This window comes from Hylobates moloch, unplaced genomic scaffold (assembly GCF_009828535.3).
Source record: "Hylobates moloch isolate HMO894 unplaced genomic scaffold, HMol_V3 SCAFFOLD_3, whole genome shotgun sequence".
Classification (NCBI taxonomy): domain Eukaryota; kingdom Metazoa; phylum Chordata; class Mammalia; order Primates; family Hylobatidae; genus Hylobates; species Hylobates moloch.
In genome coordinates, this window is record NW_026652278.1 from 140,052,458 (window position 1) to 140,070,049 (window position 17,592).

A 17,592-nucleotide genomic window follows, 5' to 3' on the forward strand; every position below is an offset into this window, starting at 1 on the left:
TACCATCCATAATCTTCTATCGTGTTCTCAGGATTATGAGGTACTCCAGGGAGCAAGTGCTGGTGGCCAAGTAGGTTTTTATTTTCAACAATGAGAGGAGTTTTCATAAAGGATTGAGCAATCCTCCACCTCTTGGCCTTTGGGGCATTCCTTGGCCAGTGAGTGTAGCACACACAGTGTCTTTTTTCTTTCTTTTCTTACTTTCTTCATGGTGGAAACCTGGTAAAAACTTGAGTGAAGGGAGAGATGAAACCTGTAGCAGCCACATGAGGTACTTGGCTGTCTTGGTGTTACTCCCAACCCCTTTTATTCATCAATGCCACCTTTCAGCTTCTGTAGCATAGCAGCTGGGGGATTCATATAATAAGGACATTGATTTCTTTTTTTTCCTTTTGAAATAGGGTCTTGCTCTGTCACTCAGGCTGGAGTGCAGTGGTGCGATCCTGGCTTACTGCAGCCTTGACCTCCTGGGGCTCAAGTGATCTTCCTACCTTGGTGGGACCTCAGTCATATGCCCTGAAGGAACCGAATTGAGCCAACAGCCAGTGAGCTTGGAAGAGGACCTGGAGCTGAGATTGTTTTGTAGTCCTGGCCAGCATCTTGATTTCAGCTTGGTGAGATGCAGAGAAGATTCGGCTAACTCATGTAAGCTTTGACCCACAAGAACTTTGAGATAATAAAGTCGTATTATTTTAAGTTGCCAAGTGTAGTGGGTTGAATTGTGGCTGCCAAAAATATGTCTGCTTGACCCTCAGAATCTGATCTTATTCAGAAATAGGATCTTTGCATGTAATTAAGGTAAGGATATCAAGATGAGATGATCCTGAATGAGTGTGGGCAGAGAAGGTGATAACAGAACAGACAGAAAGAAGAAGGCTTTGTGAAGGAGGAGCCAGGGAATGGAGCTGTGCAGCCCCAAGCCAAGGAGCAGCAATGGCTGCTGGCAGTCACCAGAAACTGAAGACAATCATTGAATGGTTTCTCCTGCAGAATCTCCAAAGGGAACCAACTCTACTGACAACTTGGTTTGGAATTTCTGCCTTCTGGAACTATGAGAAGATGAATTTCTATTGTTTTAAGCTTTTGTGGTAATTTAAGTTTGTGGCAATTTCTCATACACAAATAGAAAAGTAATACTCAATATTAAAATGCCAGATTTTGTTCCCTCTTTATCAAGATCACATATGCATCTCACATGGCAGTAACTGGCTAGGGAGGCAACCCTTGCTGTTGCCTTGGGTATGAGTGCTCTGGTCCTTTCCATGGGCCACAACACTCTTGTAATGTCAAGCACACTTATACCTGGTCTGCTTCTTTATCTTCCTGGCGCTTATAGGCATTTGCAGTTTGACCTTTGCTTTACAGCTTCACATCTTTTAAACCTCAAACAATAGAATGCATTTATTAGCACTTGATTTCTTCTCAGGATTGAAAACACTCCCCAGCAGCATTGAAGATACTCAGAAGAGAACACTGTAGATGATAAAGAGAATTCCAAGGTAGTTGCAAAACTGTGTTGTACAGAGCAACCTTTTCAGAGCAGCTACAGCCAAGCCCACCCTACACTGTCCATGAGATGAGGTGGCTCTTTGCACTATAGACTTATTTATTTTTCAGTACAGAATGTTAATAATTTTCTAAAATTTACATTACTGTTTCCTGCCCTTAAGCTATCATACCAGAACAGAATATAGAGTAATCCTAATTTTAGTGGAAACTGAACTTGTCAAAGACAAGCTGATCTTTCAAAGATATCTTCTGGGTGAAGCCACTTTGAGTTAGGTTCATTGTTCCTATTCTGGAGTCTGCTGAGTCTAGTTTCTCCCTTTCACACCTGGGTCGGTGACAAGATGCAAAATACCCCCTCTGTTTCTGCAGAATGGGTTTCCCCTTTGTGAAAATGATTCCTGGCTGCAGCATATGCTGAGCCTCAGGATCTCCATTTCTTCCTGCCTCCAGCAGTAGAGCGCAACTTACACCTGTCACTCACTCAAAAGGGCAAAAAGTCACCCATGGTTTCAATATTGTTTTTCTGCCAATAGTGAGCATCATTTACTAAAACATTTAAAGAGAAATGTCAAACAGCATTTTCAATGCTGAAAAGTGTTTTCAAGTCCTCTTAAGGGCAAACTAACTAGTATAGTGGAGAACCACCATTTTTGAGGAGTTCACAAAGTTCCGAGGGAAAATGATGGCATTTAATAATTATGATAGGGAATAGAATTCTTTTTAGTTTGAATTTTAAAGTGAGTGGAGAATAAAAGCTGTGCCACTGTCACTTAGGGATGTATGAGTATCCAAAAGTTGTGTTTTGATGGTAGCTGTGATTGAATTTCAATAAGAATTCCAAGTTCAGTTTCACTGCTTCAAACACTCTTACTGTTTGCTACTAATCCAGCATTGGAGGGTGGGCAAGCCTATGTCTGGCAAACAAGACATTGCTGTTTTTTCGCAAGTCCCCTGCAGCTTGTTGTAAGTAGGTTTCTCTCATGATCAACAGTACCCGTTCAGTAACTATTGAGTGTTCTCTGGGTGCCTAGATTTGTGTGAAGGCATTTTATTTGAAAGATTGATTTTATCACTTCATTTTTCTTAAGGAAAAGGAATCTCTGTTATTATTCTTCACAAAATACAAATAATTATACTTAATTTACCGTCTTCTCAATTTGAGCTGGAAAAGGAATAGAAATATATATATATATATTACATTAGCTCCCAAATAATCCATCCCTAAATATGTCATCTTAAATTTATTATATTTCTGAGCTGATTGGCTCTTCTGTTAGGGCCATTGAATAAAATGGTCTTCTTTGTCCTTGTGTCTGTCTTTTAAAAGTTTCAGATTTCATCTCCACTTTGAACTTGCAGCTTTTTTTTTTTTTTTTTTTTTGAGACAGAGTCTCGCTGTCGCCCAGGCTGGAGTGCAGTGGCGCGACCTCGGCTCACTGCAGGCTCCGCCCCCCGGGGTTCACGCCATTCTCCTGCCTCAGCCTCCCGAGTAGCTGAGACTACAGGCGCCCGCCACCACGCCCGGCTAATTTTTTGTATTTTTAGTAGAGACGGGGTTTCACTGTGTTAGCCAGGATGGTCTCGATCTCCCGACCTCGTGATCCACCCACCTCGGCCTCCCAGAGTGCTGGGATTACAGGCGTGAGCCACCGCGCCGGGCCAACTTGCAGCTTTCTGAATGGGATTACAGACAAAGGAAAGGGTCAGGCCCGAGAGCAACAGAGTGCAAACAGGTGAGGACGTTGGAGACAGAGATTTAAATGGAAGTGAAAGTAATAAATTTGTCAAATCCAGTTTTAAAGCTTTTCAGAGGACTTCTGTGTAACGCACATGGTACATCGGTTTGTTGACAAAGAAAACAGGAAGTAAAATATTTGTGAGGTTTGTTAGGAGAGTGGCTAAGGTAACTGGCTTCTCACCTCAAGACAACAGCAAAATTCAACCGTGTTGTGATGCAGAAGAGTTGGGTATTATTTTCTTTCCCTTTTTCACTTATTTTAGAAATTTTATTCATTCTGTGAATTGAGAAAGGGAGATGTAAAATATTCAATTTGGAAAATCTTAGAAGAATGTTCTAAATTTTTTACTTTAAAATTTTACAGGTTTGGCTGTGGACTAAAGACAAATTTAAACAGTCTCCTGTTCTAACCCTTTCTGTGTTCAAATTTTCTGCATTATCTTGACTCTTTGGAATTTTATTTATTCATCATTCAAAAGTAAAAACAAACGATGCAGTGAACAAGGAATCATTTTCTTTTGTGGGTGTTTCATTTTTGGCTTCTTAGAACAGTACTGGGGCCAATACTAATTAGTTGTCATTGTTTGTTTTCGTTCTCCACCCAGGTGGGTGGATAGAAGACCAGCTTTCATGTTGCTGTTTTTATTTATTATTTTACTTTTTCTTAGGTTGAAAAACCCTGTCTTTTCTGTTTTACTCATTGTGACAAAAATGTGCTTAATTAAACATAAGATTTTACAGATGCTTCAACAAATGTTTTTTGGTACAAAAGCACCTATCTTCCTGAAAGAAGGGAAGCTTTTTCTTCCAACTTTCTTTCTTCATTTAAATAAAATAAAAACAACTGATGATGTTTCTTCCATCCACATGTGTAGCAGGAGGCACGCATGTATGCTACAACACAAATTTAAATTAGATTTATTTAGAAGTCTCATGAACACAAAGAAAAATTAATCCAATGGGATATTATACAAAATAATATTCCATTATACATATATAATAGCTATTTATATTAATAGAAAAATACTTATATTGAAGACAGTGGAGAAACACTTAAATTCTTTTGACAGTAGTGTATAATGTCAAGTCATCTGATGACATTAAACATTGGTGGAAGAAAATGTTGAAAATAATTTTATTTAATGAAGATCTGTTTTACACCTTGCTGGCAGCATTTTCTTTTAATATTGAAGTTTTAAAAGAAGAGTTTTACATGCCACTCCAATGAGTAAACACCCTTTAACTTATGCCCAGAGCTTTCATGTCCATGGTCCTTCATGATTCTCTCTGCCTCCCTCTCCAGTCAAATCTCCCTCTACCACACCACGTGTGTCCTGTACTCCAGATATCATGCAGATTGCCATCCATTTATCACCCTCTCCCCCTCCTCTCCTCCACTTCTTTCTCTTCTTCTTGTGTTACTGGATTCAAATTTTCTATACCTGTCATACCCTTTCCTGCTTGAAGATGCTTCTTATTAAATGTAGTCTTACAATTTTATGATTTACAAATAGCAAAAATCAAATGACTTTTTAATTCATTTATGTTACATATACATTGTGGTAATAATTACAACTGGAAAATTTGGGTATTGAGTTCTGATGGGAGGGATTGACAGGCTACCCTAGAGTTTGTGAGCAGCTCATAATGAGGACACTGTTAAGCTAGATTGGAAAAATTCCAATGTGAGATATGGGCCCAATATTCTATCAGTGAAACCCATTCCAACGTGTATAGTAAACCACTCTTGCAGCAGAATTAGGTTTATGTAGGTTTATTTGTAAGTAAATACCTGACAATGACCATTTCAACTGATGACACAGGTAAAATGACCAGACACAATGTCACAACGTCATCTCAAAAAGAAAAAATGAGAAAAGCCACGTATCTCCTTTATAGTCTATATAAATGGTACTCAAAACCAACCAACCAATGAACCAGAAATGTATCTATGTATCATGTGGGTTCCCTACCTTGGCCTGGCAAGATGATTATTGAAGACTGGTGAAGGCTGTGCACATGAGAAGCAGGACATTATCTCCTCGCTTTTATAGGGGGCATAGAAAACACCTTCCAGCTTTCAAATTGTATTGTAATGTTTCAGGCCACTCTACTTTCAACGCACATTCCCTTCTATCCAGAGTGTCCCTTTCCATTTCTTCTTCTCAAATTCTGCTTATCTTTCAAGTGGCAAGTCTAGCATCATCTCCCACAGGAAGCATTCTCTGGACTCTCCACAATCATTGGTGTGATTTCTCATCTCAGGCAGCGAGCTGCATGAACATTTGTCATAGGAATTACTGGCTGCTACAATTTTGATTTACTGTATCTCTTTTGGACCACGAGCTATTCTGGGGAGAAGACCTTTCTTTTTTCCAGCTTTGTATCTATTATACCTAGCAGAGAGCCTTTTATAGAGAGGTATTAATATGAATTGGTTTAATGAACGAAACTGCTAATGCAATGGACTTATTTAATTGCAGACACTAGTTGGCCAAAGAAGCTAATCAATATAATGAGATGGAGTTCATGGCATTTTATCTTAAAATAACTCTGATCTCAGAAGTCCATTTTAGTTACACATTTCAAATTAAAATCATGGAATTAATTTCTCCCCTTTTCATTTACAAATTCTATACTCAATAACCATATCATTGAGTAGAATTAAGAGAAATATTAGTTCCCATGTTTTTGACTTAATGAACTTATTTTTTGTAGTCAGTTCTGATATTATAACCTCCTATTCTGTCCAATTATTTATTTTTTATTATTATTATTATTATTTTGAGATGAAGTCTCGCTCTGTTGCCCAGGCTAGAGTGCAGCGGCGCAATCTCAGCTCACTGTAACTTCCGCTTCCCGGGTTCAAGCTATTCTCCTGTCTTAGCCTCCTGAGTAGCTGGGACTACAGGTGCATGCCACCATACCCGGCTAATTTTTGTATTTTTAGTAGAGATGTGGTTTCACCATATTGGTCAGGCTGGTCTCAAACTCCTGACCTCAAGTGATCCACCCGCCTATGTTTATGGATAAATCACTATGTGCCAAATCCCCCAGTGAAGCCCTGAAGATACATAGCAGTTAACAAAACAACATCCCTGCTGGCATAGAACTTACATTCTAAGGGGGAAGACACATAATGAACCAAACACGTACATGTATGGACAGACAGAGACTCTCCTTTTAAGGAAAGGTGTTTTATGGACTTTGGGTTTTATTGGAAACTATTAAGAAGCAGCTATCATTTAGCAGAAGCAGCTACTAAAATACTGAAACATCTAATTCAGACCACAGACTCCTGTTTGCTCCTCTTGGGGATGCTAAACTACAGAAGTTGGGAGAGTCATCATGACCAGAAAGACTGAGCCTTCTTTTTCTATGAGAAAACAAACATAGATGTTTTGAATTCTTTACTATAAAATAGACTGAGTGTGGTTCTGAATATGGTCACAAAATTGTTTGGCTCTGTGAATCCACGGCACTATAAAATTAAGCTTTCTGGTAAAAGAAGTGTTTCTTTAACCTTAAAAATGGTGGGGGCTGTATTTTTTTCTGCCATCATAGCCCCTTTTATCCTCACCCCTTTCTTTGGTGCTCTTGGCAATAAGCCCTTTTACTACACTGGTTTTCCAGCAGGTAGTATCTATTATTTTTAGCTTAGTTAATGGCTTACTTACAAACCAGTGAGTCTAAATTATAAAAAATGAGGAATGACTCACATTCATTAAAATGAATTCTGATACATTTGGCTAGTCGCATGAAACAGGGGTACATAATGAGGCGACTGGAGGACACAGAATTCATTAATCCATGAGGTGGCAGTGATGCCAAGCAGAGACAGGCAGACATTTCTCTTAGGTCTCATGTGGGCAAAGTAATTATTTCTTTAAAAGATCTGCAGTTTGTGAACATTTGTTACCCTTGGAGTAATCTCCCTACCGAACTTAGTAAGAGAAAATTCTTAAAGGAATTAATCCAGATGCAGGAGATATTATGGTTTATAGTATCCATTTTATTCTCTGGTTTCTGTTAGATGTCACTTAACCCCTGCTGATTCAGCAGTTCTTTCCATTTATTTGGATTTCAGCAGGAGAGCTGCCTGGGCATCACTGGGCAAGGGCTGAGGACAGTAGTGAGATAGCTTGGGACTTGCTTCTGTCCACAGATTTGGATTGTCAGATATTCTTGCTCATTTACTTCATGAAATGGAAACAACAACAACCAACTTTCTCTTTCTCTCCTCTCTCTCTCTCCCCACATCTGTTTTGCAAAGGGGTGTGTGTTATTTGGAAAAGTTATCTCAACAGAACCCATATTATTATTCATCAGGCCATTTCCCCAAAATACCTTCTCTGCACAATCCAATCTCAAAACAAAACAAAATAAAATTAGCCGATTAAGTCAGACTATTGATTTAACTGAATATTTTCAGACTGAATTGGCTTATCTTCTAAATAAATTAATGGCCAAAATAGTTGATCTGGTTACATGCGTAAGGAAAATCATAGATAGGGACCAGATGTAATTACCTTTTCAAAAGGACCATGTTTTCGAAGAATATGGGTTTACTGAGGTGGCTGGGACACCGAAAGATGAGGTGTATTAGTCCAATTTCATACTGCTGATGAAGACATACCTGAGCTTGGACAATTTACAAAAGATAGAGGTTTAATTGGACTTACAGTTCCACATGGTGGGGGAACCTCACAATCATGGTGGAAGGCAAGGAGGAGTAAGTCACATCTTACGTGGATGGCAGCAGGCAAAGAGAGAGATTGGGCAGGGAAACTCCCCCTTATGATACCATCAGATCTCATTAGACTTATTCACTATCATGAGAACAGCACTGGAAAGACCTGCCCCCCTGATTCAATTATCTCCCACCGGGTCCCTCCCACAACGCATGGGAATTCAAGATGAGATTTGAGTGGGGACACAGCCAAACCATATCATTAAGAGATTGTCTTATTATATTCAGAATTTCAGCAATGTTTTGGCTTCCAGTGGGAGTATCTAAATAATTCAAACAATCCCTGATTCAAGACAAACTTTATCCATCCTCTGAAGCACAAGCTCCTGAAATTCAAAATATAAAGAACAATATATATGAAGAAACTATATCTCTATCTCTATCATCTATCTATCTATTATCTATCTATCTATCTATCATCTATCTATCTATCTATCTATTATCCATCTATCTATTATCTATCTATCTATCTATCTATCTATCATCATCTGTCTATCATCTGTCTATCTATCTATATCTCTTCATAAGAAATTCCAACAAGTGGTTTCTATCCACTATTTTTCTGGACCATCCAAATTCACATATGTGTGATAGCTGACATTGAATACTGACTGATTTAAATAATTCATTAAAGAAAAAACCTGCTTAGGCAGTATAACCTCTAATCCACATATTGTTTCATTTATGTGCAAAAATGAGGGAGTCAAAACATTCATTAGAATTTTCATTTAAGGAGCCAATAGCACAAATAGACATAAGGGTATATATTAACATTTATCTGTGTTTGGAAAGTCTTTAAGTGCTGGAGACTTTGTACTTAATCTACACAAAAAATGCAATTGTCAAAAATTAGTGGCTTGTTTTCACTGCATAAGTGTGTCTAAAGGATCTTTCGTGTTTAAGTAGACTAGCTTCAAAGGGAAGCAAAAGCTTAATTACTTCCCAGCCTCAATAAACTACCTCTTACCTCCTTCACTTTCAACTCCCTTCCATCTAACCTGTGGATACAGGATTGAGGTGGCCTTTTATTTTTCTTCTATTGAATGTACCATAGATTCAAATCTGCAACTATTCAAGAATGTGAAATCCTAAAAATGATATCCTTTCACACATTTGCACATCACTTCCATGTTTTCAACTAAATGAAATTCTACTGAGTGGTTTACTGCATGCAAAACTTTGCAAGAAAGAGAGAACCTGAGTATTGTAAAGTCATAGGTCTGGTAAATCAAGGAGTTACAACCATGGACCCCCTTCCTTCCTGATATCTTCCTTTTCTTCCTTTCTCCTTGACAACTTCTCAAGAGTCGCTGAGGAAATATAAATGAAGGGATTTCGATTTGGATTGAACTTCCTTCTTATAGCCAGCCCATTTGGGGCAAGTCATTGTTCTATACTAACCGAGAAGTTAAGCACATCAGAGATATCTCAAAGGATAATGGCTTAGATAATGGCAAGCCACAAACAAAAATAGTGGCAGCATCCAGGGTGGCTCAGTGGGGAAGTTAGGCTCCCTCTTGACCGCTACAATTCCCTCTTCACTGACCATTTTTATTCCTCATATCATGTAAAGTACTATCTCTAGAAGCTCCAGACTCCCCCTCCCAATCAACTTTCCCCTGCACAGAAATATTGGACCTGACATTAGACCTAGAAAGTTCCCATCTCTAATATTGTGAATGAAAACAATGGGGACAAATTAGAGTTTTGTTTGAATTGAATGAATAAAGCATTTGATAATGTGTCAGCCATGCTTGAGGATGCAGCAAGGGATCTCATCTCTACCATTAAAATATGCATTGTATATCTGAGAAATGTTTCTCCTCAGTGGGCTATGTCAACACATAAATGTGCTTTTAAGTCTACATGCAAAAATAATCATGATGTGGATTGATAAGAATTCTGAAGAAGACTGAGGCTACATATTAATGTGGGAAACCCTGCCCATAGTCAAAGATTTTCTCTAGAAACTCAAAGCTCAAACTCCACATTATTTTTTTTCTGAAACCATACAAATACTTTATCCAATAATCAAGCAAGAAAACAAAGGGATTCAATTAGAATCCAGTGGGACACTAAGAAAGTAGTAGTCAGAATTCGACACTTCATGTAAATCAAGTTCAAAACCAAACAGAAAAAAGGGTTCTTTCTAAGTATCACTGTATGTTTAAATATAAATCCGCACTCACATGGATATGTAACTGTGATTTTTTTTCCTCCTTACTGCATCAACTCTGTTAAGCTGGAACCATATTTTCCTGAATTCTTTTGCTTGTGTAAATTCAGTTTAGGGTTGGCCACAGGAGAAATTTGTGTGAGATTTGGAAGTAGACTTTATGCCCTATTTGTCTGTGTGGGCTCCAGGCACCTCTGGAGATCACATGTTCTCCCTGATCTGCTGGCTCGCCAGATTGTCATTGGGAAGCAGCAGGGTTTGCAGCTCCTCCAGCTCTTGCCTAGTTGATCTCCTCCTGCAGCTCTTCAATTTCTGGACCAGGCGCATGAAAGACTCTTGGCAAAGGGTACTAGCTTCTTCAGTGGGTAACCCGCATTGTCAAAGTCCTTGCCTGGAAAACCTGCATTGGTCTCCCCTGTGATAATTGCCTGTCTGGGGACTGTGGATCCTCTTCAGAGCCTGCCTCCACCATGTCTTATTGCGTCTAGGCCTGTAATTAAAATCCTGTCTTGGCAAGGATCCAGGGGTACCTGTAAAGGCAAACAAATAAAATATTTGCCTATAACAACAAACAAACAAAATTATTATCCAATTTGTATCACCATACCTGGAAACATGTTTCCAGGTATGGTGATACAAATTGGATAATAATGAGAATGGATCCTAAGGGTGTTAGATAAGGATCAAAGACCATATTAGTCTGAATTTGCTGATATGGATGCACTTAAAAGAGATTGTAGATTCAATGTGTTAGCAGCTGGGAATGGCTCTAATAGTCATCTTGGTTAGATGAGTGAATTCCTTGGTACTCTGGAGATGGTGGTACCCACCCAAGGTTGGAATACTGAAGAGGACCTGCTCATTCACCTCCCTACTATGTCTGGAGGACATTCTCTCACTCAGGCTTTGCAGCATACATTTGTGAGGGAGCTCCAGGTTGGGTATTCCTAGTAGTCCAGAAATATCAGTGGATACTACTGCAACTTGACTCTAAATTCAGTGGGGATGATGTGATCCTGCAGTGACAGGGACCAAGTTGTGGCACTTAATGGCTGGAGACAGAGTAGTTTGGTCCACAGAAATCTTTGAGTTGGCCAATAGAGTGTCACTAGAACAGAAATAGGTTGGCAGACTTTAAAAATATTTGATATATATATGGTAACAATTTTTTCTGATGGATGGAAGTCTAACTTTAATCATTATAATGATCATGCCTTTCAGCCATTTCCAGAATTGAGCTGATTTATAGACCCAGAGCCCCTGAATGAAGGGGAGGCCAGGACATGCATGAGGAAGCATCATGCCGTACAGCCAAAAATTTACACTGTAAATGTTCTTCCCCAGCTTTGCCCTGAAGGGACACGTGGCCATTTCTCAGAAGAATTGTTGGTCCCTGGCTCTGATCTTAATTTTTGGAGACATAGAATATCACTGTGGTCCACCACTCAGAGTAAAGACCAAAGGATGTTAGGTGAACACTTTCCTCTCACAGGCCTGCTTTCCTCTTACAGTGGGTCCAGGGGGCCCCCAAACCTACACTGGGGTGATTTCCTCACTTATAAATACATAGATAGAATAATAGACTCAACTATTGGCAGAATCCTGACATTGATTCCATAACCTATGCAGTCAGGGCTATTATGATAGAACAGACCAAGACCAAGCGAAAGTCACTGGAAGTGACTCTACCTACCCAAATTGTAGACCAAAAGCAAATGGCTTTCTGGAAAAACTGCAAAAATTATTGCCAATATCAAAGGCTTGAAAAATACAGGGTTGGGGATCTCTACTTAACGTGCCTATTTGGCCAGTGCAGAGGACCAATATTGCAGTATGTAGTGAGTGACTACAACCTTAAAAAGGTAGTGACTACAATTCCAGCTGCTATTTCAGATGTATTTTCTTTCTGGAGAAAAATCGGTGCCAGGTATGCATACAGCTAATGTTCTGACAAATACTTTTTCTTCTATGCCACTTAGCAAAGATCTCAGGAACAGTTTGCTTTCATTTGAAAGGGCTACAATATATCTTCACTGTCCTACCTCAAGGCTATACTAACTCTTCAGCCCTATGTCATAATGTGGTCCACAGGGAGCTTAATTGCCTCACAATTCCAAAGAACATCATGGTAGGCCATCACCTTGTTGATGTCATGCTGATTGAACTTATGAGCAGAAGTAGAAGCTACTCTGGATAATGAAATAAGACAGAAGCATGTAAAGTAGTGGGAAATAGATCCCACAAAAATTAGGATCTGCCATCCCTAGAAACGTCTAGAGAAACAGTGGACTAAAGATTTTGGGATATCTCTTCCAAAGTTAAAAAAAGCAGTTGCTGTGTCTTACATTTCCTACCACTAAAAAAAGGGACATACCTAGAGGGGGATTTTGGAGACATCATATGCCTCATTTGGGTGTGCTTCTTACATTCATTTATCAAATAACTTCGAAAGGATGCCAGCTTTCTGTGTAGATCCTAGCACAAGAGACGTCTCTGCAACAGGTCCAGACTGATGTGTAAGCTGCTGTACCACTTGGGCCCTAGGACCTAGCAGATCTTATGGTGCTTGAAGTGTCCATGGGCAATGGAATGATGTTAAGAGCCCATAGCATGCACTTATAGGTAAATAACTGTGGAGACTCTTATCATTTCGCAATAAGGCTATACCATCTTCTGCAGGTATCAATTCTTGCTTTAAGAAATAGTTTCTGGTCTGTTACTGGGAACTGGTAAAGATTAAATGCTAGACCATTATTCATCAATTTTCTGTGCCACCTGAGGTACCCAACATGAACTAGGTGTTGTCTTACCAAACCATGAAGTTGGGTATGCACAGCAACATTCGCTCATCAAATGGAAATGGTTAATATAAGATCCAACCTGTACAGGTCATGAAGGCACAGGTAAGTTTTGTAAGCAAGTTGTACAAAAGCTCATCGTTCATACACCTTTTACATGTCCTTCTCTTTCTCAACTGCAGGTGTTGCCTCTTTGAGAGTTCCCTTTGATCATTGTTGAACAAGAAAATATTTGGGTCTGGTTTAGCAAAGGACCTACAAGATTTTCTGGCACCACCATTCCCCGGAGGGGTCAGCCAGCTACGTGTCGGCAGGATGATGGCACTGGACTATTTCCATCGTGGAAAGGGCAGCATTTTGTCCTCACTGGAACAGATACTTGGTTCGAATATGAATATGCTTTCACTGTACGTATTTGTTCTGCTAAAACCACCAACTGTATATGCCTTATTGACTGTTACGATATTCCACGTAGCATTACTTCTGACCAAGGAACTCATCTCACAGCTAATGAAGTGTGGATAAGGAAGGGACTTTTGAAGATTTTGTTATGTTCCCAACTGGGGGACATCATCTTATAGGGCTGGGGTAGTGTCCTATGGATGTAGTACATATCCCAAATCAGCAACCAAAGTACAGTGCTGTTTCTCCCATAACATGATCAAGGAATGGGAATGAGATCAGCTGCTCTTAGTTTACCCTTCATGATCCAGTAACAGAATTTTTGCTTCTAGTTCTGGCATCTTTGGGCTCTGCTGCTTTAGGGCATTTTACTTTTCCAGAAGAATAATGCTTCCACCAGGAAACACAGTAACACTCCTGTTAAATTGGAAGTCGAGACTGCTCACTGAAAACTGTGATGCCAGTAAATCAACATGCAAATAAGTGGCTACTGGATTGGCTGAAGTGTTTGATGCTATCAAGGGGTAAACTGGGTTTCCAGCATACAGTGGGCATGGAAGTAGGCGCTTTCTGGAATACCCTGGTCACCTTGGGTACTGCTTATTATTCCCTTATCCTGTGGTAAAAGTTAATATAAAACCGTGGTAGCCCAATAAAGACAGGACTTCTCATGGCTGACACTTTAGGAATGGAGTTTTAATCACTCCACCAGGCATGGGATCACAGCAAGGTGAGGTGATTGCTGAGGGCAAGGGAAATATGAGATGGGCAGTGCAAGAAGGAAGTCATCAATACAAGCTATGACCATATGGCCAATAGCAGAAATAAGGACTTAATAGTTATGAGTATTTCTTTCTTAATTTTATATACAGGCATGCTTCACTTAACGAGAGGGATATAGTCTAAGAATTGTGTCATTAGGCAATTTTGTCATCATACTTACATCTTGGAGTGTACTTACACAAACCTAGATGGTATAGCCTACTACACACCTAGGCTGTATGGCAGAGCCCATTGCTCCTAGGCTGTAAACCTGCACAGAATGTTACCATACTGAGTACTGTAGGCAATTGAAGCACAATGGTGAGAATTTGTGCATCTAAGCTTATCTAAACATAGAAAAGGGACAGTAAAAATTACAGTATAAAAGATGAAGAATGGTACATGTGCAAAGGGCACTCACCATGAATGGAGCTTGCGGGACTGGAAGTTGCTCTTGGTGAGTCAGTGAGTGAGCGGTGGGTGAATGTGAAGGCCTAGGACGTGAGTGTACAGTACTGTAGACTCTATAAACACGGTACACTTAGGCTACAATAGATTTACTTTAAAAAAATTCTTCCTTCAATAAGATATTAGCTTACTATAGCTTATTTTTAGTTTATGAGCTTTTAAATTTTTTAACTTTTTTACTCTTTTGTAATAACAATTACCATAAAACAAATACATTGGATAGCTGTACAAAAATATCTTCTTTTTAATTTGTATTTAAAAGCTTTTATCTCTTTAATTTTTATTTTACTTTTTAAATGTTTTGTTAAAAATGAAGACACAGATACATACATTAATTTAGGCCTGCACAAAATCAAGATCATCAAGACATCACTGGCAATAGGAATTTTTCGGCTTCATTATATTCTCATGGGACCATCATTGTAGACTGAAACATTGTTATAAGGTGCATGAGTGTATATGTGTGTATGTGTAAAAATTACTTAGTCCCCCTCTTCTATTTTTCTATAATCCAATATAAAGCATATTAATAGTGCTTAATGTCACAGTTCAATATTTAAGTTACAGAATATCAGAGGGAGAGTGTGACTATAGGGCTGTTTCATAGAGAAAGTGTCTTTTTGGTTGTAAAAATTGTAGTTGCATCATGTTCTAACATGTTTACCTGAAGATAAATATGCTTAAAAGAAGTTTGTAAGGGTACCAAGTTGACAAGGAGTGGGCTCTCATATTTTCTTCTTTTGCTCAGTGTCAAATTAACTGAGCTAGAAATACATTTCTGAGAATGCCCTTCCTTCTATGGCTCCTGATTAAAATTGGCCACAAGAGAAATTTGCACAAGTTTTGGAAGGTAAAAGTAAAGCAGCAGCCATTACACCTTGAAGGATGATGTAGGGTTCCAGGCATCCCTGAAGTTCATGCACATCGTCATTGATCTGCTGAGCCAGTCCTGTGCCAAGGTGAGCTAGCAGCTGAGCTTGTAGCCAGTAACTGGGCTTGTAGCTGTCTCAGCTCACATTGGATCTCATCCTTCAGCTCTTCCATGTCCTGTACTAGGCACGTTTGCAGGTCTGTGGGAAAGGGCACCAGCTTCTTCTGTGGGTCACCCATCCATGTCATCAAGGTTTGAGGTGGTGAGACAGGCGTGGGTTCCACTTTTTCCTTGCAGATTCCAGTTGGTCCTTGCTATATGCTAGTTCATGTCCAGCATTTTTTCTTGACTGGCAGCCCTGATGACCTACAACAGCGTCAAAACCATAAACCGATGTAGCATCAACAGCTTTCCATAGACTTTTTCAGTCTCAAAAATTATGCGTCATCTAGCTCCTGTAACAAATCTGTACTTCCATGTCACTCATAATGGTCTTCTTTCTGAGTTCTAAGTGATATAGTAACTGAGGACATAATGATCTCTTTTTAGGAAAAATTACAGTGTATACAACCATTATTAAGAGTCATTTTTAATTTATAATAATTGTTGCTTTAAGCAAGGTCTCCTAAGTTTATGTGTTCCTCATGACCTCAGCAGGAGATAATTTTTGTTTTTGTTTCAAATGCTTACAGTTTCCCTTAAGGATCTTTCTTTAGTGTTTTAATAGAATCATCATTCCAGGATACTGTAGTATCTTCCTTATAGTTTAAATGGAGCAAAAAATAAACAAATGAGGTTTTAATTAACGAATGTGCTAGTAGATGTTCTATATTTACACACACTAGTTTCAGTTCTATCTCGAGTGTGAGTTTGTGTGTGTAAACAAGGTAAAGAGAGAGAGAAAATAATCTCTGTAATAAAAAAACAGAGAATGGGGGAAAAAACAGAAATTTCTTTCCTTACAATATTTAAGGATAGGCTTTCACGATTTTAGCTGTATCCAAATAGTTATTCTTAAAATAATCCTGCTATCTTGGGCATAACCTTCAAATTTGAAGATTCTAAAAGGTTCATAGGTGGAATAAATTCTCTTTTCAAAAGAGACCCACCTTCGATGAAGAGGGCTGCTTACCCATATATAATTGAACATAGGTTTCTCCCCTAATGATAACCAGATACTCAGAAATCGGGCTACTTTTTTTTAAACAGTCAGCTGGGATCATAGGGAGTTAATAATTGCCATCACCAGCTACACTGAATCAGAGGTTAGAACCAATTAGAGAGTAAGTAAATGGAGAGTTAAAATGTCAGCTTTTTCTTTTTTTAACTGATGAAGGCAGGCTGGATAAGGTGGAGTTTTTAAAAAGTGTGTGGGAGGATAAGTGTCAAGATGAACTTGCTAATATTTTACCTATAAAATGGACAGCCTCACCCACACAGTTACAAATAGCTGGGGATAACAGCAGGCTCTGCTAAGGTAACTGCATAACAGTCCATATCTTCCCAGAAAAAGAATCATTTTTTGCTTGCTGCTTTGCTATGCAATTAGGAACTCATTGTGTACAATCAAACTCTCTTCTCATCCTTACCAAGCAACTCCTTTGGTGATGTGACCCAGACCCTCACGTCTGAGAGGGCTGAGCTCCTGGTCACCATTATCTTCCTGTCATTCCAGTGTTTGATGTTATTTTATGTGACATTGTCTTATTCTGTGTATATACGGCACTTCTCTAACTTGGTTGTAAATTGTTTATAAGTTCATGTTTCATGCTTGCGTTCTGAATCATTGCCCTTACCATACAGAATGCCAGGCACATAATAGTTGCTCAAATTAAAAAATATATCAAATACATAAATGATTGCTAGGTGCATGTTGTAGGTCATGCAGGTCAGCAGGTCATCTTTCCAGGGAAGTAGACTCTGAAATAGAGATTAATGTGCAGAAAATAGGAACTACTTGTAGGATCAAGCTCTGTGGCAGAAGAAAAGAAAACAAGATGGGGCAGAGGGAGGAGCTGGGTTATGTTGAAATTTCAGCAAAGCTCTTCATTAAACCCATATAGGGCTCTACAGCTGGGATGGCCCTTCAAAGTTATTCCCGGCTTGAGAGAGTCAGCT

General features: G+C 39.1%; 1 long non-coding RNA gene across 1 annotated transcript; it reads left to right on the forward strand.

The window, feature by feature from the left end:
* Positions 1–12,375: 12,375 nt before the first annotated feature.
* On the forward strand, positions 12,376–13,421 carry LOC131383135 (uncharacterized). The gene is made up of 2 exons (XR_009212924.1): positions 12,376–12,795; positions 13,154–13,421. It is a non-coding gene; the product is annotated as an uncharacterized LOC131383135 (long non-coding RNA).
* The last annotated feature ends 4,171 nt before the right edge of the window (positions 13,422–17,592 follow it).